Source organism: Mus musculus, chromosome 6 (genome assembly GCF_000001635.26).
Source record: "Mus musculus strain C57BL/6J chromosome 6, GRCm38.p6 C57BL/6J".
In the NCBI taxonomy this organism is placed as follows: Eukaryota; Metazoa; Chordata; class Mammalia; order Rodentia; family Muridae; genus Mus; species Mus musculus.
The window spans coordinates 140762455-140783846 of record NC_000072.6 but is presented as its reverse complement, the minus strand read 5'-3'; the positions used below and the strand labels follow the sequence as shown (position 1 = coordinate 140783846).

The 21392-nt window shown below is 45.1% G+C and overlaps 1 long non-coding RNA gene across 7 annotated transcripts in view; it reads right to left on the bottom strand.

Moving 5' to 3' along the window:
- Gm30215 overlaps positions 1–21392 on the bottom strand; it is a 146613-nt gene that overhangs the window by 42951 nt on the left and 82270 nt on the right. For 5 of the 7 annotated variants that reach the window (XR_003956541.1, XR_378110.3, XR_378112.3 and 2 more), the window contains one exon: positions 16716–16949. This is a non-coding gene — a long non-coding RNA (predicted gene, 30215). Of the gene's footprint in view, positions 1–15253; positions 15548–15744; positions 16064–16715; positions 16950–21392 lie in introns of those variants that run through there. The other 2 variants (XR_378108.2, XR_378109.2) reach the window with 2 other exon arrangements.

Here is a 21392-nt window from a genome sequence, read left to right as displayed (position 1 = left end):
TCCACCACATACTCACACATGACCTCTGACCTCTATCTTCCACCTATCAGCACCACCTGGCAGCAGGCAGGCCTCTGGATCAGAGACCAGTTTTTATGCATGGGAGCTAACCATGTAAAACTAATCGACAGATAAATAAAACTATGAGACGCATATGACTGTATATGGGATTATGCTTTCTCAAGGTCCCTTAACTGCTTCATATAATTTGATGGTGAAACCACATAGATAAATGTCTGATATTTTTTAAATGGAGATCTTTGTGTCAGAAAAGGTAATAGTGGGGAAGTATCCTGATACTAACCGCAGAGCTGAAGTAAATTCTATGGAGCGTCCATGCACTCCAGCTTTCTAGACTGTCTCTCTCCTCTATATCATGCACGTTTTCTCTCAGATATGGAATCTAGACTTCACTCTACTTATGCATGTACATATATATATATGATACCACATGCACATGGCATGAAAACAGAAGGCGGACTTTTGGGAAGAGACCAATAGAGAGAAGGGTAGAAGAGCAGAGTGACAGGCGGTGAGTAAGGTTCGGCAGTATGAACTCAAAGGTCAGAATAAAACCTATGATTTTGTATGGGAGGATTAAGGTGGAGGCAAAAATCCCTGGGCTTGAACACTGGTTTTCGTGATAACGAAGGACAATGTGTTTCTCTGTGTCTGTGTGTCCTCACTTACAAGATAGGGATGGCAAGTGTAAGATCACCATTGCACTATTTATTTTCTGTGTGTGGGTAGGTACATGTGAGTACAGGTATACATATGTGTATGGGTGCACATGTGTGTTTGTATGTGCATGTGTGTGTACAGGTGCATATGTGCATGCATATGCATTGTGTGTACAAGTGCATGTGTGTGGAAGTGACTGTATGTGTGGTGATGCATATGTATATGCAGGTGCATGTGTGTGTACAGGTGCATGTATGTGTATGGGTGCACATTTGTGTGTGTACACATGCATGTGTGTGCAGGTACATATTAGTGTGTATGCATTGTGTGTGCAAGTCCATGTGTATACGCAGGTGCATGTGTGTGCAGGCGCATATATGTGTGCAGGTACGGGTGTGTGCAGGCCCATGTGTATATGCAGGTATATTTGTGTGTAAGTGCATGTGTGTGTGAAGGTGCATGTGTGTGTACATGTGTGTGTACAGGTGCATGTGTGTGCAGGCCCATGTGTATGTGTGTGTGCAGGTGCATGTGTGTGTGACGGTGCATGTATGTGTACAGGTGTGTGTACAGGTGCATGCGTGTGCAGGCCCGTGTGTGTGTGTGCAGGTGTATGTGTGTGTGCAGGTATATGTCTGTTAGAGGAAGCTAGAGGACAACATAAGATTTTTTATGTTTATGAGTGTTTGAATGCATGCATATATGTAAACTAAATGCCTGCTTGGTACCTGCAGAGGCCATACATAAGAGCATGTCAGATGCCCTAGAACTGAAGTTACACAACTGTGGGCCATGATGTAGATGCTGAGAACCAAACCTGGGTGCTCTGCAAAAGCAGCCAATGCTCTTAACCAGTGAGCCATTTCTTCTGCACCCACTTTATTTTCTGAGACAACACCTGTCACTGGCCTAGAGCTTGTCAAGTAGACAAGGCTGGCTAGCCAGTAAGCTACAGGAATGTACCAGTCTCCACCTTCCCAGTCAGCGACTGCCAGTGTGCACCAGCACCTCTGGCATTTTTTATCTGGGTCCTGGGGAGAGAACTAGGATTCCTTGGGCCATCTTCCCAGCCACACATCACATCATATGAATTACCATGCCTGGCGTGGACTTGCTTCTGCTTTAAATCAGAACTCCTACTTGCTCATGCAAACACTGCAGCATCTTGTAGTTCCCAAGCTAAACACAAATCCTACGGTGGAGACAGCTCAAAGCAGTAAAGGGAAGCCTTGCAACGCATCACCTAAGTTAGACTCAAAATTTCAGTCCTTTTAGTAGCAAGGATAGGACTTATTCTAAGAAAACTTTCTACAAAAAAAAGGGCTTTTCCCTCTAAAAATTCATCGCCACATATCAACTGCAGCTGGAACTCATGTCAGCTAAAGAATATTCCATCCTACAGAAACACAGTTTATAAAAAATTAAAAGGAACAATGAGATTCCATATGGAGAAAGAAGACAATGAAAGTGTGTTTGTGAATGATACCCGGGATCTGTGCACAGCTGGGCTGTGTAAATGCTTTACTCTGCCCAGAATTATGAACAACACCAGAGGAAGACAGCAAGACTATTCTTTTTGACTTTTGAAACGCTCAGGGGAAACCTGCTACAGGAGCCATTCAGTTGGCAAATGAGATAACTGTCTTATGTCAGGTTCAAGATCAGGGTAGGGGCTGCAAGAGCTAGAAAGTCCCATATCTCAGAATACATAGACTCTTACACATTAAGAATGTCGTGGTTGGAGCTGTGTAGCTCTCTATGTGTCTTGTATGCCTGGGGCTATGGATTTAATTCTCAGTGTTGAGACAGAAAAAGTGGTTATTACACCCAGGAAAGATGTAAGACATACTCAAAGATTAGATATCAAAGAAACACATGGAAATTAAACATAAATGTGTCTCCCGATCCTGTAATTGGACCCAATCCTTATTGCTGGATCATTTTCAGCCATTTAACCTTGAGAGGAAACTCTCTTGAGAACAGGGTTCTGTTGTAACCTCTCACAGAAAAACATCCCTTCCTTGAAGTAAGCAATTTGCAGGGATTTCATTTGCCTTCCAGATGAGAGGACTAAGACCTGGAATTCCCCCGTTGGCGAATGAATCACACCCAAGTTAAAGGCCAAGTGAAAGCTCATTGTGGAGACTTGGAATGTTGCAGACCCAGACCGACCCACCTTCCACCCCCTTAACAGCCATCCGTTGGCCTCTGTGTTTCACCCTAACATCTTTGTGACAATCGGGTCTTCTGGAACGTATTAGCTTACAGACCACTAGATTCCACCAACCCAGACACCAAACAGTGTCATCCGATAGCAAAAGAAACCAATAGAAAAGATTCCCCCAACAATCCGCAGGCTCCATTAAAGTATTTGAGAAATTCCTTGATGTAGGACTTTCTTTTGCCCTATAACTATAAAAGAAATCACGAATCCATTTCTACATTAGAATATTTTATTTGAGGCAACCTGAATCCATAGTCCTAGGCCATACTCACCCATATTTGACTAAAAAATAATAATAATAATCCCTTGTGTTTGGATTCAAGAAGGAAAAAAAAGACAGAGAAATGATCCTTTATTTCCAGTGAGATGAGGGCTTGTTATCCATCAACAGAACACAAATCCATTATGCTCTATGAAGGTCAGATTGCCACATATGCCTAGTCACCATTGCTCCTGGGATGACACATGACTTCTGCCATTGAGTGCTCATGTTTCAATATCCACATGCAAAGAAATGAAGGAACGTTCTAGAAGAGAGTGCACAGAGCTGAAGAAAGGACTGTGCATCGGACCAACTGGGTTCAATCCCAGCTTGTGACCAACTGGGTCATCTTAAACAAATAACATGTCCTCTTCTGAGCTTTAATCCCTTAGCAGTAGAAAACAGGGTTGAAAGCAAGACTCACTAAGCAAGGGCTTTGTGTACAGAGTGAAAGAGCTCATGGGAGTCAAATCTTTTATAAACTCTTAGGTGTTGTCAGCATTCATTGATATTGTTTGCTAAGCCACTGTTTTATCTTCTTCAAAGACTGGGACTTTCTTGGTAGCAGGCACTAATATCTCATTTCTTTCACTCCATACAGTTTCATCACCATCATCATCACCACCATCGTGTGTATATATACACGCATGCAGCTGCTCAAGGGTCCCCTGGACTTGGTATTACAAGAGGTTATAAGTCATCCAACATGGGTGCTGGGAACTCAACTCAGGCCCTCTGGAAAGGCAGCAAGCACTCTTAATCGCTGAGCCACATCTCCAACCTTCCACTGTTTTATTCTTTATTTTATGTCTATGGGTGTTTTGGCTACATGCATGTCAACACACTACTTGCATGCCTGGCACATATGGAGCACTGAATCCTCTAGACCTGGACTTCAAACAGTTTGAGCTGCCGTAGGAGCTGGGAATAGAACCTGGGTCCTCTAAATGCTCTCAACCACTGAGCCATCTCTCCAGATCCCACATTCCCAATTTTTTTTGATAGATTGTTTTTTTTGGAATGTTATTAAAACACACAACGTTTAGCCTCTTCCATGGGTCAGTGGATGTGTCTGACCCATTTCCTGCACTATCTAAGATTTATTTTCTCACAGAGTTCAGGGTGGGGAAGTTCTTGAGGCTCATCGATTGTATAGCTAAAGATGCCATCAGGGATCCTTGATCAACTTTATCCTGAAACTGGCCATGACATGGCAGCCAACAGCTCCTGCCCATGTAACCCTTGTTCCGTTGCTCTCCGTGTGAGAGGGCATGCTTGCTGAGAGTAGAATAGTCCCAGCCACGGAGAGGTGTGCCTCAGCAGCCATGGAGAGGTGTGCCTCAGCAGCCAGCGAGGGGTGTGCCTCAGCACAGGGACTGGCTGGAGCCTATGCCTCTCCATCTCAACACTGCCTTAGTTGTACTCTGTGATGTGTGCAGGAGTCCGTGCGGATGTGCACTCGTGTGTGTTCCACCTTGTGCTTCATTTGTTGTTTGCTTGGAGGAGGGTTTAGCCTGGAGCTCTCCCAAGCAGGCTAGGTTGGCAAGCCAACTGGCCACCAGAGGTATGTCTGTCTCCACCTCCCCTTCACTGAGATTCTGGGATTCCACCATCCCTAGCTTTTAATAAATAAATAAATAAAGACAACAACAATAATAATAATAGACTCTTGGGATTAATTTGGATCCTTTTATGCGTGCACAGCAAACATTAAAACAACTGAGCTCTCTCCCTAGCCCAGAGTATGTTATTTTTAATATTCATTTATCATAATCCTGAAGATGCTCAGAATTCAGTAAGCCTAGGTAAAGTGGAAACCTATTTATCTTTTCAAAGCTCTCCAAAGGGAAAAATGCTACCTCAGATAAACTGGGATATATTCCTACAGCTAATGGTAGGGGGTGCTTAGAAAGCAACCACCAGACTGGCACAGCGAAGAACAGTCACTATGTATGCTAAATGCTGTCCTCATGTGTCTGTACACCAACATTCACCAGTGAAGGACACTGGGTTTCCTTGGTACTTAAGGAGGGTTACCACCAACAGAGGAGAGGAGAGAGGCGGCAGCACAGAGAAACAGCAAGAACACAAGCCCTTTGGCAGCACAGGAGAGATGGCTCAGCAGTTAAGAGTACTCACTACTCTTCAGAAGAACTGGGTTCGATTCCCAGCACCTACATGATGGCTCACAACCATATGTAGTTCCAGTTCCATGGGATCTGACAACCTTTTCTGGCCTCCACAGGCACCAGGCACACACGTGGTACACAGACATATATGCAGGCAAACCTGTATATGCATAAAAATAATAAAATAGTTTTTAATTTAGTCTCTTCTGCCAGTCTCAGAAGAGACTCTCATAGAAATCTCTGTGACAGGAGTAGAAGGATGGTAGCATGGGTTCTTGCTGTATACATGTGAGGATCTGAGTTTGTGGTTGCCTGTACAAGATCAAGCTAGTCAACATACCAGCAGAGAGTGGGAACGGGCTCATGGGCTCAAACCCTGAGAAGCTACTGACAATTAATGACTTTTGGGAAAGGCAGGGTCAGTCTTCTTTAAGGGTATGCCTTGTAGTGGGTCAACCACACTCCAGAGGATGACCCTTACCCATAAGTATAGACATAGCATTAACCAGACTCAGTAGGTCAGAGAGAGAGAGAGAGAGAGAGAGAGAGAACATGGTTAGGAGAGGGTGAGAGTGGATCTGGGAGGAGTTGGGAGAAGAAGAGTTAATAGGATCAAAACACGTTGTATGAAATTCTCAAAGCATTACTATAAATTCCGTATGTTTTAAAAATACTGAGCATTAATGATTTGAAATCTAGCCCACCTGGTGAGTTTATGGGAAATGAAGGTATGGAGAGATGATGAATTGTAGAATTTCATTTGCCATGAGTTTGAGAAAGTTGTCATTAATGTCCCCTTCCGTTGAAGACTGTCAGCTTCAACCGATCAAGAATTATCCAGGTTTTATTATCAAGAATTATGCTAAAAACATTAACAAGTTTTGGGCCGTCTGCAAGGGAGTCTTTAGAGGGGATTCATTGAGGTGGGAAGACCCCTCATGTACTGTCCCATGTGTGAGCAGCATCCTTGCCTGGGGTGAGGGCCAAGACTGAATTAAAAGTAGGAAGAAGATGGTCTCCCTGGATTCATCTTTGTCTGCTTCCTGACTGTGGATGCATAAAACCAGCAGCCTCAAGCTCTTATCAGCATTCCCTTCCCCACAGAATAAGCTCTCCACCCTCACCCCCCTTAACACCACCACACACACCCCCATTAAGTTGCTTATGGTCAGGTCTTCTGTCTCAGCAACAAATAAGAGTTGATATAGTTTTGCATTTGCAGAGAGCTGGAGAGCTTTAGGATGAGAAAGTGTGGTGAATAAAAATGTCTCAGAAATGGGAGAAAACTGAGGATGGGGGCACAGCTCAATGGACATGAGGATGAGTGTTTGGGTCTCCAGAACCCACATAAGGCTGAGCAGAAACTGCAGCTGCCTATCCTCCAGGTATTCAGGAAGCATAGACAAGTGATCTCAGGACAGGGTGGTTAGCTAGACTATCTGGAATTGGTGAGCACTAGGCTGAGTGAGATACTGTCTCAATAAGGGGAGCAACCAAGGAAGACACCCATGTCAACCTCAGGCCTCCACGAACAGGTGCGCACATGTGCACATACTCATGTGTCCACACACATGCAAATACACATGTGTATATATTACACATGTCTATGCATGCCAAAGTTAAGGAAAGCCAAAAGGAGAACTGAGAATGGTTTAGGGTTCAGCCACCAGCCAAAGGAGCCCATGACAGACAAGGACAGACATGGACACCAGCCAAAGGAGTCAGACACCATGATCATGAAGGTGTAACTAGATGGGACCTGTGAATCAACACTCAGGAAGGTGATGGTAGGTGGACATCTGAGCTGAAATAAGAGAGTCCGTAAATTATGTCCATGATGGTTTGCTGGACAGGAGAGATGAAAGATGAAGGGAGAGACAGAAATAGGGGGAGAGATGAAGGAAGAGGATGCATGGTCTAGAGTTTATAACTTTCAGCTAAGACATATGGCATCTGCTCCTTCCAGATCTTTAAGTGATTCCCGAGTTTATAAATCTGTGTACTTCCAGGCTGTCAGCGAACGCCATAATGTTAAGCCACAGAACCGTATGTCGCAATTCAGCACCAAATGTTTGCCTTCCAAGTCTTGCTTCCCTTGGATCTCGGCAGCTCTCCGCTCGCTGCTCATTTTATAACATTTTATATGATGTGATAGCTGTCCATAGGGATGAAGCACAGACTCAGACACACTGGGCTTGTTTGCTGCCTCTGAAACTCACAAACCATGGGAGCTTATATTATCTCCATCAACAATCCCTTCAAAGCCCTGTGCCATTGTTTCTGACAAGACACAATACTGTCATCTACAGAATTCACACTCTGAAGCCACACAGGGGTGGAGAGATGGCTCAGTGGTTTTAATGTTCATGCCAAGGGCCTGAATTCAGTTCCCAACACCCACATCAGACAACTCACAGCCAGTGGCCTTTAACTGCAGCTCCAAGGGCTCCAATTCCCTCTTCTGGCCTTCTCAGACCCTACACGTAAATACAAACCCAACAGACCACACATCCACACAATTAAAAATAAAAACAAATCAGCTTTTAAAAAAGAACCTCACAGTTGAATTAGAAAACCATTGTAGAAATGAATCTCATAAAGTTTTAATATTAATAGACTTTATGACTTCGAGTTAGGTCTCATTCATAGCTATTGCTGGTCAGATGTCCACCACAGTTGGATACACCTAGAACAACTCTTATTGCTTCTAGTTCATCATTATTTTAAAATCTTTATTTCATATGCACACATTTGACCTCAATCATTGACAATTTAATAGCTTCTCTAACAAACTGGAGTGCATGGGCCTATAGCAATTGAAATTGGATATCTTAATTCACAAACAGCCATACATCCAAATTTTAAATAATTATGCATACTGTATGTTAGAAAACTTTTTTAAAGACGGGATCATCTTGGCCTCCAACTCCCTAGGTAGTCAAAACTGATTTGAACCTCTGCTCGCCCTGCCTCTGTCTCCGGAGTACTGGGATCACAGGTGTGTGCTACTATGCCCAGTTGCTCTGAATGTTTTTCCCTTACATTGAGTTAGTGATATGCACTCGGATGGTTGCAATGACTTGAAAAGAGTATGCCTAAATCCATGAACTTGAAGTTCTGCCATGCTCAAGCCTACAGAGAAACCCAGTCATGGCTGTCTCTCACCTTCAAGTACACAAACATCCCTTCTAAGTAGAAGACTAGCAACTGGGTGTAGCCTCTTCCAGACAGAAGACCAAAAAACTATAAGCTTGATGGGGAAGTTTCCGATTCTCTAGCCAGGGATGGAGGCGGAGATTCTGTAGCATGTTCAGAGTCAAAGGTTCAGGAAGCACGTGGAGGGTGGCACACGGGTGGACGGGGGGCGCACGTGGAGGGGGGCACACGTGGAGGGTGGCATCTCCTGCGGTGGTGCTGAGGCTCCTCCCTGCAACCCACCTGTGGCTCACATCAGATCCTGACGTGTTTGAACAAGGCCAGGAGTGAGAAGGAGAACTTGTTCAACACAGAGAAGGCTGGGTGACCACCTCCGTGAGGATCTGGTATATCTCGGTGAGTCCAGATCTCAGCAGCTAACGGTCCTTAGAGTGCAGACCTCAGCAACTATGATGGCAAATACTGACTGCCAAGTTGACAGGCGCTAGAACCACTTAGGAGGCACACCTCTGGAGCATGCCTGTCAGGGAATTTCTAGATTTTGTAAAACGGGGAGGGAAGACCCACCCTAAATGTAGGCTGCACTATTCCGTGGGATGCCATTTCAGACATAATAAAAAGGAGAGACCAAGAGCCAACAGGGATGGCTCAATGGTTAAGAGTGTATATGCTCATGCAAAGGACCAGAGTTCAGTTCTCCCACATCAAGAAGCACACAACTACTTGTAACTTCAGCCTTAGAGGATCCAGTACCCACTTCTAGCTTTCACGAGAACCTGTACTCCCATACACACACACACACACACACACACACACACACACACACACACACACACATATATATATATATAATTTTTAAATAAAATTTTAAGGGGTGTCTTAGTTAGGGTTACTATTGCTATGATAAAACACCATGACCAAAGCAACTTTGGAAAGAAAGGGTTATTTGGCTTACACTTCTGCATCGTAGTCCATCACTGTCAGGATGAACTCAAGCAGGGCAGGAACCTGGAGCCCAGAGCTGATGCAGAGGTCATGGAGGGGAGCTTGCTCCTCATGGCTTTCTCAGCCTGCTTTCTTATAGAAACCAGGACCCCCTGCCAATGGATGCCACCACCACCATGAACCTCACTAATTAAGAAAATGCCTGTCTGCAACCCAATCTGATGGGAGAATATTTTTTAAAAATTTTTTCCACATCCTTTCTTCCATTCCTTGTCCCTCTCCAACACCTCTCCTCTGCACACACCCCCAATCCACTCTTCCTTCTTTTCTCCTCAGAAAAGGGCAGGTCTCCAAGGGATATCAACCAAAACTGGCACATCAAGTTTCAGTAAGATTAGGCACCTCCCCTCCTGTTAAGGCTGGGCAAGGCAACCCAGGAGGAGGAAAGGGGTCACAGCAAGCAAAAGGGTCAAAGGCAGGCCCTGCTCCCACTGTTAGGAAGCCCCCAAGAAGACCAAGCTACACGACTGTATCATGTGTGCAGAGTCCCATGCAGTCCCATGCAGGCTCCCCTCATTGTCAGTTCCCTCTCTGTGGGCCCCTAGGAGTCCAGGTTAGTTGATTCTGTAGGTTTTCTTGTGGTGTTCTTGCTTCTTCTTTGTCTTCTTCAGGATTCTTAGAGCTCTGCCTAATGTTTGGCCATGGGCCTCTGCATCTGTTTCCATCAGTTGCTGGATAAAGTCTCTCTGATGACAACCGGGTTAGGTGCTAATCTATGAGTATAGTGCAATATCACTGGGGATCATTTTAGTGTGTGTGTGTGTGTGTGTGTGTGTGTGTGTGTGTGTGTATGTGTGTGTAAGGGGGCTTTTCTACATACAACCTTGCTCTGAAATAATGGCACAGAGACCTTTATATTCATTATAAGCTTCGGGGCACTATAGCTGGGCAGATACTGAGCTATTCTTACCCAACAATGCTGGCCTGGCCTACTTCCATCATCCTACACAGCACTTTACCTGACATCCTTGTCTCTGGCTCTAGCATCTCCTTCTTCATTCATGTCCTCACCTGAGACCCTCTCTCCTGTCTGGTCGGGAGAGTCCCACCTTATCCTCTCCTGTTCAGCTTTAGGCTATTCAGCTCTTTATTTAACCAATCAGGAGGTCATGGAGAACAATGCTTTACAAAATACTAAGTCATGCCAAGGTCTGCACTGCAGCCAGATCTCTGGGTAGAGAAATCAGCATGTGACTACACAGTACACAAAAACATCCCCAACAATTCACATTTGGTTCTATCCTAGGTCTCCGGGTTATCCAGCCTCTGGGTCTTGGCCCTCCAGGCAGTGTCAGGGGTGGGCTCCCTCTCCTTGCTTAGGTCTCCAGCTAGACCAGTCCCTGGTTGGCCACTCCCACAATTTCTGTGCCAACTTTACCCCAGCCATCTTGTAGGCAGGACAAAGTGTAAGTCGATGGTTATGTGCCCAGGCTGGTGTCCTGATCCCTCTTTCCTGTATACAGAAGATGGTTGGTTCCGGCTCTCTATCCCCCATTGCTAGGAGTCTTAGCTAGAGTCACCCCTATAGATTCCTAGGAGTTTCCATTGCACTTGGTTTCTAGCTTGCCCTGAGATGCCCCCCAATTCTGGTTGTCTCTCCCAGTACTCTCTCCCTCCATCCTCCCCATACCTGATCCCTCCTCTTTCCACCCCCCACATCCACACCTGTGATATCTATTCTATTTCCCCTTCCCAGGGAAATTCATGCCCTCACCCCCTAGCCCCCTGAGCCCTCCTTGTTCCTTAGCTTATCTGGATCTGTGGATTGTAGCATGGCTATCCTTTAATTAATAGCTAATAGCCACTTATGAGTACATACCATGTTTGTCTTTCAATTGAAAACTGGAAAAAGAGAATGTGGTACATTGATACAATGGATTATCACTCAGCTGTCAAAACAAACAAACAATGACATCATGAAATGTGCACGCAAATGGATGGAACTAGAGAAACCAATCATCCTAAGCGAGGCAACCAAGACCCAGACCGACAAACATAGTATGGCGGCATTTTCTCAATGGTGGTTCCCTCTCAGATGATTTTATCTTGTGCCCCCCACCCCTCCAACCCCCAACCCTACTCCCACCCCCACCCCACTCCCAGCATGCTGCCAGAGACCATATTGATGTGAGCAGCCTGTGTTGATACCTGAGGCTATGATGACATCTGTGGTCCCTGCTGCCACTGAAGGCCATGTCTGGGTCTGTGGTCCTACTGCAGTGAGAGGCTGTATTGATGGTTGTAGCCGATGCTACCACCCAAGACCATGTGTATGCTCATGGTCTGTGCTGCTGCCTAAATCCATGTTGATGTCTGTCTTAGTTAGGGTTTTACTGCCTTGAACAGACACCATGACCAAGGCAACTCTTGTAAAGACAACATTTAATTGGGCTGGCTTACAGGTTCAGAGGTTCAGTCCATCATCATCAAGTCAGGAACATGGCAGCATCCAGGCAGGCATGGTGCAGGAGGAGCTGAGAGTTCTATATCTTCATCTGAAGGCAGCTGGTGGAAGACTGACTTCCAGGCAGCTAGGATGATGGTCTTAAAGCCCACACCCACGGTGACACACCTCCAACAAGGCCACACCTCCAAATAGTGCCACTCCCTGGGTCAAGCACATTCAATCCATGACAATGTCCGTGGGCCATGCTGCCACCAGGGCCTTGTTGATGTGAGTGGCCTGCACTGCTACCTGAGGCCACTGCCCATGTTGCCTTCAAGGGCTGTAATAGTGTCATAGCCCACGCAGTGGCAGAGGACCATGTAGATGCCTGTGGTCTGTACTGCCAGCAGACACCATTCTGAGGTCCATGACACATGCAGACACCAGAGACCATGTGCATGTCCACGGTCTGTGCTATTCCAGAAACCACGTGCAAGTCCATGATTCATGCTCTCACTGACTACAAAGGGCAAAGCAGCTTTTCAGTGCTATCAATGACTGCAGACTCACAGTTGCAAAAGAGAGACCACCTTCAAAGTGTAAGACAGGCTCCCCACTTCCACCCCCACCAGATGTTTATGTCACCCTGTCCTAGTCAGGGTTTCTATTCCTGCACAAAACATGACCAAGAAACAAGTTGGGGAGGAAAGGATTTATTCAGCTTACACTTCCACATTGCTGTTCATCACCAAAGGAAGTCAGGTCAGGAGCTCACACAGGGCAGGAACTTGCAGGAGCTGATGCACAGGCCATGGAGGGATGTTCCTTACTGGCTTGCTTCCCCTGGCTTGCTCAACCTGCTCTCTTATAGAACCCAGGACCACCAGCCCAGGGATGGCACCACCCACAATGGGCCGGGCCCTCCTGCCTTGATTACTAATTGAGAAAATGCCTTACAGCTGGATCTCATGGAGGCATTTCCTCAAGGGAGGCTCCTTTTTTCTGTAATAACTCCAGCTTGTGTCAAGATGACACACAAAGCCAGCCAGTACACACCCCACTGAGAAAAGTAGCCAACACAGCAACTGTGCAGAGCCCTTTGAGTAGCTAAGGTCTCTGGCCATCCACATTGTTTTTCTTAACTTCCCATGTAAAGATCTTTTTCAGTTTTCTTGAACCAATTAAATCTGATATGCTAACAGAACCCCCCATTTAAAATACGTATGCTTTTAGAAATCCAGTTTCAAAACCTCATAGCATTATACAGAAAACTAGTCTTTACCTTCCATTGTTCTGGAAAACATGGGGCAAGCCTGGATGGTGAGGTGGGATTCCTCAGCCAAGCAAAGGGTTAAGTGAGACCCATGGCTTGGGGGACAATGGAGTCTTCCTTTCCACAGCGCTCTGGGGTCATCGATTCATTACTTCACATCGACCCCTGCCTCCTCGAGATGTAGCACAGCCTTTAAAATCTGGGCCCACTGGGCAAGGTGCGGGGGGACACTCCTTCATCCCAGACAATGGAGAGAAGAAGCAAGAGGATTAAGAGTTCAAGGCCATCCTTGGCTACATAAGGAGGTCTAGGCCAACATGGATTATGTGAGATCCTTGCCTGTAAAAACCAAAATGTCAAAGGTATTTAGATTTCAGGTAACTTGTGTACAGCAGAGCTGGGGGGTGGAGGGGGGGGACAATGGACATGAAGGTCCGAGTAGATCTTAAAACTTGAATGCAGGCTTTGAATGGTCCTCCATCTTTCTCGGTACATCATCTTCCAACACTGGCTTCCCCTTGTTTTCCTTTATAGGGAGTCTTTTTTAAAGCTTTGTACGGATTCATTTCTAATTTTATGTGTTTGAGGGTTTCCCTGCATATATGCCTGCTTATTGCATGCATGCTGTGTCCTTGGGGACCAGAAAAGGACATTGGATCCCCTAGAACCAGAGCTATAGAGAGCTATGAGCTACTATGTGGATGCTGGTAACAAAACCCAGGTCCACTGCAAGAGCAGCCAGTGCTCCTAACCATTGAGCCATTTCTCCAGTCCCTGGTTTTCTTTTGAGAGCAAAATGGCTGCATGCTGTAACACTATTTAGTCACTCGCAAACGAACAAAAGTATTGGTGGCACTGGCTATCAGTGTATATTGAAGTTAAGGAAATGAATCCCGATTATGAACCCCAAAATATATTCTACACACACAACACACACGTGCGTGCACACATGCACACACACAGCTAAAGTAAAAAAAAAAAAAAAAAAATCCTACAAATCTTTGAAGTCATTTTTAAAAATAAATTATACAATGATCTATTTGCATGTGGCTCTTAGGTATTCGTACACTGGTCAATGTGACCGAACTGCTAACTGTTTGTTTCCTTCATGATCCACACTCCCACCGCAGCCCCCCAGTGACAAGATACCCACAGTACAGTGCTGGTCTGTCCAATGAGCTCCTGCGGCGTGCTGTGAACCTAGCAGGGCTGAAGACAAAGACCAGCACAAGCGCCATACAGCCATACGACACTCAGCAGCCTGAGCACCACGTTGGAGAGAGAGCTCAAGTGAGCAGACCAGGGGTGTTTTCCTCTGCCTCACAGTCTCTTCAGCGGAACTGATTGCTCATTTACATATATCATCTATCACAAATCCTACTCCAAGGGAGACGTGGGGGAAAAAATCCTCTAGCAGGAAATGGGGGTGGGGAGGGGGACAGTCAGTCCGTTGTCTGGGCGACGTCTTAATAGCCCCCATTAGGATTATTATTGACTTGAACAAAGCACTTAAGCATAAATTAACCCAGGGACTTCTCTAGCATCCCGCAGGAGTAAGCAGGCAGTAAGTAGAAATTCTATTTCATAGGAAGCTGAGGAGTTCTGAGGACATAAGAAATCAAGTTTGTAATACAACATTGAGCAGCAGTAAGCACTCGACGCTGTAGGAAAGGCCCACTCCTGCGGGAAAAGGCACGTGATTCCCACACGTGCTGTCGTCTCAATTCCCACTTAAATGCAGCCTATTTTCCACCCAGCAGGGGCTCGGAGACCCAGTTACCATAAACAGCTAGAAGTGGCAGCCCGTGGACCTCAATCTTCTATGGTCTCTTCCACTATCATCCTAAACGTGTGATTCAAGGGGGAGTTTCACAGAACAGACCCGTTGGGGAGAAGTTACAATTTAGCATGAGTCCTAACCCTCTTATCCACAAGAACAAAAGGTTTCTCGCCTCTTTTTCAAGACATCCTTCTGAGTTCTGAAATCCCTAAGAGAAGAGTAGCCTTCTTTTCGTTTGTTTGTTTAAGACCCATTTATCTGACCCTTTGTTTTAGGCGTATGTGTACATTTCTTCAGACACACCAAAAGAGGGCATCAGATCCCATTACAGATGGCTGTGAACCACCATGTGGTTGCTGGGATTTGAACTCAAGACCTCTGGAAGAGCAGTCAGTGCTCTTAACCTCTGAGCCATCTCTCCAGCAATCCGACCCTTTGAAGCCAAGGTAAAATGAGATTTTAGGATAAGTGTATAAAAATCTCTCTTCAGAAGCCTCTGTCGCTCTGGCACAGGTCCACAGACAGGGGAACTGGGGTGGGGGTAGCTTGAGTGTGCTCTATAGCTCCCCCAACAGGAAGGAGCCAACGAGGTTCGGGGCGGGGACAGGAAGTTCCTATGACTCTATGGAGCTCCAGCCTCTGCAGTTGGCTCTGCAAATCCACAAAATATGCAATTCAAGGACACATCAATATCACATAAAATTCACCCGAGGCCCTTATAGAGAAACGCACGTTGTCTCTGCCCCTCTCCCACACCCCCTCCCATGGTCAGCCTCTGCAGGGCTCTCTCTCTCTCTCTCTCTCTCTCTCTCTCTCTCTCTCTCTCTCTCTCCCTCTCTCTCTCTCTCTCTCTGTTATGGGCTACAAAAGCAGACAGACATCGGGTTATGCTACACTGGACCGTAAGGATAGCTAGGCTTCTGAGGTTAGAAGTTAGGGGCTGTGATCTCAAGAACATGATAGAGGGCTAGAGAAGACAGCTGCAGCACCTAAAAAACAGCAGAGCTTCTGTGACAATGGCTGGGTCCCTACACAGCCTGGGGAATTGGGTCAGCGCCCTATAGAGGAAGAGAATGGAAACAGGGGTGGGGGTGGCCGGAGTGGGGTGGAGGAGGCATCTTCACTTGGACCTCACGAACTTAAGCACCAGTCTCTTCTCGGCATCAACTGGAAGGGAGAACAGAGGCTCTTTTCCAGTTCTGGTTCATTTCCTTCCCTCTGAGAGAGGCAAAGAAGTTGTCCTGATAGAAACGGCTTGATTTTGAATACTCTGCTAACCAGGCAAATGCAAGCATCCCTTCCATTTGATCTTAACAGTGAAGAAATTAGACGCCTTTGTTTTCACCTGCCATACCGAAAACCTTGCAATTCTTTGACTGTAGCCAAAAGGGCTTCTTATAATCCCCTTGCTTTAAGCTAAATAGACATCCTATTCTAGTTCCCGTATTCTCTGTGGTGACATCCTGTTCTAGCCCCTCCCCCACCCCCATTCTTCTCCGAGTTCCCTGACCACACAATGTCTAGAGCAAAAGAGCTGACAACATGGAAACCCAGTTTTACTTAGCTAGCTCAGCACTTTGACATTTTACACCTGCAATGTATGTTCGTTTTGATTAAATTAAATCAAATTAAAGTTGTACATACCCCTCCTTCAATGACCAATTTCTAAGAGAAAATATCTTTATTACAACTTTTTGCCTAATTTGGGCACCGTGAGTCATTGCTAGACCAATTAGCTTTTTTGTATATAGAGCTTATGAAGTAAACCAAAAATAGACAAAACATTATGATGTCTCTACAGAAGTCAAAGCTTTCTCACCTTCCAGGTCAGCGGCAAGAATGACAGAAGGGTCATGGGGCTTAGAAGGGTGTAACTGCTTCCTGCTGAAGAGGGTGGATTGTATTGTCTACTTTTCAGTGATTGCAGGTTAGATATCAGCTTCGACCGTGGTTTAAAGCCCGAAGATCTTCCTTGATTTCCTTGCCTGAAACTTCCTGACTTCAGCCAGATCACGAAGGTTCCAGATTTTGATTCTGAGATAATGGTGAATCTCTAAGAACAAAGAAAGGAAGGGACATTGTTTCTGTTCTATTGTCCGCGCAGCTGCGTTTATCAGGTTAAGACGCACAGATCATAAACGAAGGAGAAAAGACTGATACGATTTAGAATTCACATTTGCTAGGAGAGCATTTTCTCATCCATACGGATCGTAACCATTTCACATATGAACACATCATTGAAGAAATTGTCTATAGAATGGTTCTGTCCATTTATCCACGTTCTCACTAAGAGAAAAAAAAAACATGTTGTTTTGCTATAAAACTGTATCTGAATACAAATAGGGAAATACAGTCCTCAGAGGTTTCTGAACCCTTGCGAACTCGTCACGGACACACTGTTTTCTATGAGCACAAAGGTAAGATCGCCACCTTCTGGCTAGGTGCTCTAATAGCATCTTCTCATTGTGAAATTTCTAGTAACTTCCAAAATTTGAGTCTATACCGTTTTGATGAAGACTTTGAAGATTTCAGTCACTTGACGTCCAGTTTAAGTGGAAAAAGTCTCTTGTCTAAATGCTAAAAACACACAAAACATTACTCTAAAGATGTATTTGTTCTTCACACTACTGTTGCAGGAAATATTTTAAAATGCACCATCCCACACTATACCCAGCTACTCTGCCCATGTCTCTCCACCTCTAGCCTAGCCATGATGCAGTCTTCCCAGCTCTGGTTTATCTGCCTCAGAGCTGCCTGTACCTTCTCAGCCATCCACCCCCTGCGGCTAGTTGTCACAAATCCCCTTAGCCCAGTAAATCAAAACTCTAGAAGCTTAGAATTAGTCAGTCAGATTTATATATCAGTAAATTCTCAATTCACAAGATGCCCACACAGCAATTTCAGAGCCAACTGATAATGATACAAGCTGCCCACCTAGATTAGACAAGTTATCCCAATTATTCTATCCTTTTATGATATATTCATGGCTACCTGTGGCTATTTAACGCCACACTGAATCTAGAGCATCTTCCTCTTCCTCCGTTTTCCTTCCTTCTCTCTCCTCCTTGTCCTCTCTCTCTCTCCTCTCCTCCTTCTCCACCAAACTTTTCAGCTCCACCTTCCCTTCCACTGCCCAGTCACCGGCCCTAGCCTTTATTTTACCAGGTGGGGAGCAGGTTTACAAGAAGTCACTGGTGATACAACCATCATCCGCAGCCCCTCCTGGGGAAGCAGAATTAGCATCAAAATACAAACAGCACCAGGACTATCCACAACACACCACAACAGTGAAGGTGTCAAAAGCCAAAGGTATTTTCTCTAAGTGTTCCTTAAGAAGCTAAGGACAATGGAGATGATTCACTGTGTAAAATACTTGTTGGGCCAACATGATGGCCTGAGCTTGGGTCTCCAGCACCTACAAAAGTCTTGGTATGGCAGAGTAGACATGTAATTCAAGCAGTGGGGAGGCAGAGACAGGCAAATGCATGGAGCTCATTGGCCAAACAGCCTAGTTAAAGAGAGCTCTAGTTTTGGAAGAAACCCTGCCTCTGATAATAAAGTAGACAGCAACTGAGAAAGACACTCCACTGACATCACTGACCCAGTCTTCGTCTGCGCATACACACAGGCAGATGCTGGCAGATGTGGGGCGTTTGTATTCTAAACATAGTGTCAATTATCAAATTTCCTTAGTTTAACAGTTGCAACCTGAGCGGCAACTCCACCAACAGGGATCAGTTGGTGAATTTAAAAACAAAGAAAAAGAAAGAACTTGGATGAAAAGTCCAACCCCAGATTCAAGCATAATTCTCCGCCCTAATCGGACTCCAACCAGCAGAGTTAAGTCCAGCCGAAACCATTTCCTGTGAGACTTCACAGGAGTCCTGTGACATCACCATTTCAGCCACCAGGAACACTTTGAGTTTCCTACTCCCCCGAAAAAACTCCTTCATACAAAACTCCCTTTTAAGGGCAATCTCCCTGTCTCTGGATTTGCCCAGAAAACGTATCACAAAAAAGCAGATTTTTTTTTTTAATTTACTTTCTTAGTCAATTAAATCTGAGGCAATTCCAGGACAACTCACTCCACTGGCAGAATGTTGCTCAGCATGATCCTACGGAGGTGTGGGAGACAAGTGGAATAATCTTATACAATCTTGTTTCTTTTTCCTATACTTTATTTATTAGCAGTTTACGTTTGCATGTGTAAAGGTGTCTATATCCCACACTCCACATCTGGAGGTCAGAGGACAGACTTACAGAGCCGGTCTGTCCTTCCTTCCACCTTGGGTTCTGGGGATGAACTCGGGTTGTTAGACCTATGCAGCTTGTGTTGTGACCACTGAGCAATCTCTTATGGTCCTCTGTTGTGGTTTCTTGGAAGGGGGTCTCACTCTACAGTCCTGGCTCACCAAGGACTCAGTCTGTAGCCCACAGTGTCTTTGAACTCACAGCCATCCTCCTGCCTCACACTCTCAAGTGCTGGGATTATAGATAGGCACATCACACCCAGATGTAATATCACTGCTATTTATGCAAAAGGTCACATAAAGTCCAGTTTGTAGAGAGTGTGTACCTAGAGAAACATAACTGCTCCAGAGAGATGAGTTTCAGTATTGCCAAGAAGCCAGGAAACAGCAGCACCATCCTTGGAGAGCTTGCTGACTCTTTGCCTAGTAAGACAATGAAAATATTATGACAGCTTGCTGAGTCTTGGCCTCAAAGGTATTATTTTCTCAGGAGATAATTCTGCAGAATTATATGGAAAAGTCAACCATTGAAATCGTAAGTCAGATAGCTGATGTGTTCTAAGTGAGCTCAGACATCAGCAGAGGCAAAGAATGTGTAGAAGAAAGCAGAGCTCTCCCCGGTCTTCTGCTCAAAGATGACATTGACCGTTGTTGCTTATGTGCGAATGTGAATACAAACAAGTAAGTTATACAGTAGGTTAGCCACTTTGTGTGCCAAAATACTAACAGCAAGGCTGTGACGCTGTCCCACAGCCACCAGAGTGCAGAGAACCACCAATCACGAGTTTCCACCAAGTTACTCACAACAATCAATGTGGAGGGCAAGAGGCCCTGTAAGCAAGCCACTCTGTCCTGGAGACACCACAAGTCATCTATGGTAAAAGGCACTCAGACCTAGGGCTAGTTCAGATTTGTGTTGTATCTCAGGTTAAAATACTGCCCACATATATCACTTCCTATTTTTTCAGGGCACTCTGGGCACACAGGCAGTTCTAAACTTGAGGTCATTCACTTGTTGTTCTACAGATAGGAAATAGCTCCTAGGTTCTCCATTAAAAAACTTTTTATACTGAGTCTAAAAACCCACAATACCCTCTTGAACAGATATTAGCAAATGTGGTGCTATGAACAATGGGGACCAAGATGCTGAGGTCTGCTAGAAGTACCACATAGCTCACACGGCTGGCATGGCCTGCCAGAGCAAGTGACAATACACAGGTGCTATTACAGGCTTTTCTCCAAACACTGAGGGGTACCAGCAGGAGATAAAGAATAGTGTGACATAATCAAACTTGCTTTTTTGGTTTTTTGTTTGTTTGATTTTTTTCCTCTGTATGTACACAAGTCCATGTGTGTACATTTACATGTGCATATATATATTGGGATATACATATATACATACATATGCATATACATATATGTATGAGAATTTATTAAAATGGTATACAGGCTGTGGTCCAGTTAATCCAACAATGGCTGGATATGAACAGAAGGTCCAGTAGTTGCTCATTCCCCAAGGCTGGATGTCTTAGCTGGCTTTCAGTAGATGCTGGAATCCCATCCCAAAGGAGTAGGCTCTAATGCCAGTGAAGGAATGGACTTGATAGCAAGGCAGAGCAAGCAGGCAGAAAGCAAAAAGTTCCCTTCTTCCATGTCCTTACATAGGCTTCCAGCAGAAGGTGTGGCCCAAATTAAAAGTTTGTCTTCCTGCCTCAAGATCCAGATGAAAGGGGTGACCTTTAACAGCTCGGATGATCTGCACTAAAGGTCTATTTTCCTACCTCAAAGATCCAGATTAGAAGTGGATCAAATTAGGAGAAAATCCTTCACAGGCTGCCCTCCATGTTTTAGGTTTTAGGTCTAGATGTAGTCAAGTTGACAACCAAGAATAGTCACCAGAGTGTGTATGCATGTGGAGCCACCACAGTTTGTATGCATGTACAGGTCAGAAAGCAACCTCCGATGTAGTCCCTTGGGCAGTATCCACTGTTTTAAATATACAGAGTCTCTCAGCAGCCTGACAATCACCAAGTAAACTCAACTGGCCAGCAAGCCCCACTGATCAGCTGTTTCTACCTCCTTGGTGCTGGGGATGACAAGCTTGTGTCACCACATCTGGGGATCTTATTTTTTACCATGGCTTCCAGTATCAACATGGCAAGAGCTTAATGAACTCCGGCCTCAGAGTTGCCTTTTTAGTATAACAAACTGAAGTCAATAACAATATATGTGAGACGATCTGGATG